The sequence below is a fragment of the Austrofundulus limnaeus genome, unplaced genomic scaffold, assembly GCF_001266775.1.
Source record: "Austrofundulus limnaeus strain Quisiro unplaced genomic scaffold, Austrofundulus_limnaeus-1.0 Scaffold2073, whole genome shotgun sequence".
Lineage (NCBI taxonomy): Eukaryota > Metazoa > Chordata > Actinopteri > Cyprinodontiformes > Rivulidae > Austrofundulus > Austrofundulus limnaeus.
In genome coordinates, this window is record NW_013954475.1 from 25,860 (window position 1) to 29,350 (window position 3,491).

The 3,491-nt window shown below is 38.8% G+C and overlaps 1 pseudogene; it reads left to right on the top strand.

The window, feature by feature from the left end:
• The first annotated feature begins 275 nt into the window (after positions 1-275).
• LOC106536996 (tubulin--tyrosine ligase-like protein 12 pseudogene) lies at positions 276-677 on the top strand (annotated as a pseudogene).
• The last annotated feature ends 2,814 nt before the right edge of the window (positions 678-3,491 follow it).

Sequence of the window (3,491 nt, forward strand, 5' to 3'; positions counted from 1 at the left end):
CCACCATAGACTTTGTATGTAAACCTGCTGCTCCTGACGCTGAAATCGCGTTCGGTGTGAACGCACCATCACACTCTATTTTTAAGTCTTGATGTAAGAGTTTCCTTTTTGATAAATCCTATAGTTTGGGTCTTCCTTGAATAAAAGGTAAGGGAAACGCTCTTCTGGATTTGTGTGGTTATTTATTTTTTTGTTTATTTTTTTCAACATTTTATTACATGAACACTTGTTTTTCTTGTCTCGTTCTTTAGTCTTGTGTTTTGATTTTGGTCCAGGTGAGCGAATCATGCAGCCTCAAATTCTGGAGTTGAATTTCAGCCCCGACTGCGCCAGAGCCTGCCTCTACCACCCGGACTTCTACAACCACATGTTCCAGACTCTGTTTTTGGATCAGCCTGAAGGCTGCCAGGTCACACCAATAGTCTGATCAGGTCTGCATCATGTGTTTATTCTGTCCATGATTAGGAAACAACTGCCTGTAATGTTCACCTGCTCTCCATCCAATATTCTAAGAGGATAATGTGTTAAATTTCAATATCATGTTTCCATGTTGTTTTCAAACCCAACAAGTGGCTAAAACTGTAAAAACAATCCAATAAACTCAAGCTGCATCATATTTCTATACGGAGTTGAGAACAATCAAGGATGAATAAAGGAAAGTTTAAGGTACTGTTGAAGAAATTATTGTTTCAATCATTCCTGGTATTCTTGGGATAAACAATGAATGTCATGATTGTGTAGTGGTTTAGGTGTGGTGGCTCCAAGAGCACTGTCCTCACTAACAGAATAACTGCTGACTCAGCATTCACACTAATCTTTTCCTGTTCAATTCAAATTCAGAAGGGAAACTCGATGAGGTGCCATCATCTCCAGAGATTCCACAGTCGTCCCCAGAACAGAACCAGCCTTCTTTATCAGGTTGTTGAGCCTTTTTAGGTCCCTGGCTCTGATGCTGCTGCCCCGACAGATGATGGCAGAAGAGATGAGGCTCTCAACAACAGACTTGTAGAAGATCTGCAGCATCTTGCTGCAGACATTGAAGGATCTCAGCTTCCTCAAGAAGTCCAGTCTGCTCTGTCCTCGTTTAGAATTTCTTCCATAAAGATTTTGCAATCAAACTATTTCAGCATACTTTTTAATTCTAACCATTCATATATCAAAATGTTTCATGTTTTATATTTTTACAGAAAATCCTAACAGATTATTGAACATGTGGAGAATAGACATACATGAGTAGGAAGAGCAACACAGTGCCACAGCCTCACAGCAAGACGTTTGCAGGTTCTCTTCCTGGCCTTAGTTTATATGTTCTCCCCATGCATGTGTGGGTTTTCTCTGATTTGTCTGGTTTCCTAATGCTGATCAGCTCAGCTTGTCATTATGTGTGAATGGTTGTCTCTGTGATGGACTGGAGACCAGTCCAAGGTGTCCCCTGCCTTTCACACACACACAGCTATAAACAAGTACCAGCTCCACAGCCACCTGGAAAGGAAAAGCAGGTATGAACAGGTGGATACTGTTGCTGCTCAGTAAAAAGGTTGCCAGATCATATCCAGGCCAGGGACCTTTCTGGATCGAGTTTGCATGTTCTCTGTTCATGCACCAGGTAGACTCAAATTTCCTCCCACAAACCAACAACAGTTGGGTTCATTGTGACCCTAAAAAGAAGAACCTTACGCACAAAGCGTTACTAAAATATGCACAAATATACAACAATGTATTGTCTGGAGGAGAGGAGGTTAAATCCTGGATGTGAGGGCTTTCTGCTGATCCAGTTTTTGAGCGCAGGTCCTGAAAGGAAGACATGTTGGACCCAGTGTTCCTGTCTGCACTTTTAATTCTAGCTAGTTAGCTGAGTCAAAGCAGAATTTGATGGTCTGACAGAAGAGGATCTAGACCAGGGTTCTGCAACCTTTACAATCAAAAGAGCCATGTCTGCTCCTCGGCTCACTAATCATGTGCCCAGAGCCACAAAATAAGCTACAGCTGTGATTATCAACTGCTGGTCTGTGGGCCTTTTCAAGTCCTTTTCGTGAACCTTTATGGCCAATGGAGGTGACATAAACCTAAAAAATATATTGTGAATTTTACTATCTATTTTTACACTTCAGGACTGAAGAAAAAAAAACATATTCATGCCCAAGTAAAATACTGGCTATAGTTTATACAAAATTTCATAAAAACTAATACAGCTGAACTAGTCAGACATTCTTTTTCTAATTCTTATTATGTTGTCCTAAAGGCTTTTAAAGATAATCCTGATGGATTTGAGAGAGAGGTCACAGAAAGAAGATGATTATTTTAGGTAGAAAACAGGCTAGCATGAGCTAACATGTTTTACTTTTTGCGTTAGTATTTTTGTATTCGTAGTATTGATCACATATTTGCATACAATTTATTAGCGTTGTGAGTATAAAAACCAATAAATAAACAAATAAATCTGTTCGTTCATATTTTCAAAGAGCCACATGTGGCCCCAGAGCCGCGGTTTGCAGACCCCTGATCTAGATTATGGGCAAGTAGAAGTTTGTAGCAGTTTAACTCCTGCAGGAAGTTCACCCTCAGCTGGACTTTCCTGATCATTCTATCTGTCTTGGTTTGTACAGATCTTGCATGTATCTACTACAAACTAGTGTTGTGGATGGTAGTGAGGGTCAAAGATGAGGGTCTCTAATGAAATCCACTGCTTTTCCTCCGTTTTAAAGGTGTTGCACTTGTATAGACCAGTGTTTCCCAAAGTTGGGGTTGGGACCCAAAGTGGGGTCCCGAAAAGATATTTTGAATAAATTACATTTTTGCCTTAGTTGTTACAAATGATTGAGGTTAGTATATTTGAAATGGTTAAATGTAGTATAAAAAATATTGTTACTGTGCTCATGTTTTGTTGACCTGATACAATCATCCAAAAATAGTTGTGGGCACAGGTCTCTGCTACAGTTATTTTGTGGGTCAAAAGCTGAAAAGTTTGGGAACCACTGCACTTTGGTTCCCAAAGTTGGGCTTGGGACCAAATTATGGGTCATGAAGCACCTTGGATAATCTCCAGAAATCAATTTAAAGGGTAGTAAAATAATTGCTGATGTAATATTTTCCCTTTAATTATTACAAAAACAAAATAAGTAAAAGTAAGTATTTATATTTGTGTACAAGCTGTTTAGATTGTCAAAAAGCCTGTGTTTTTAGGGTTATTAATGAAGTTCATGTACTCAGACCAGTAATATTTGGGGTCACAAGTTTTTTGCCATGGATATTTTGTGGGTCAGAAGACAAAAAGTTTGGGAACCACTGTTCTAACCCAATGAGCCACAAGGTGATGCTAGACTTTTCAGTTGACCCAGAGAAAACAACCCTGGACTACTACAGAAAAATAAATTGTGAATTTAAACATTTTATTGTTTACAATTTATATAAAAATGTTCTGTAAATTTCCTAAAGAATAAAAAAACGTCCCTCAAAAATTAAAGCATCCATTTTACTGAAAACAAATAAAC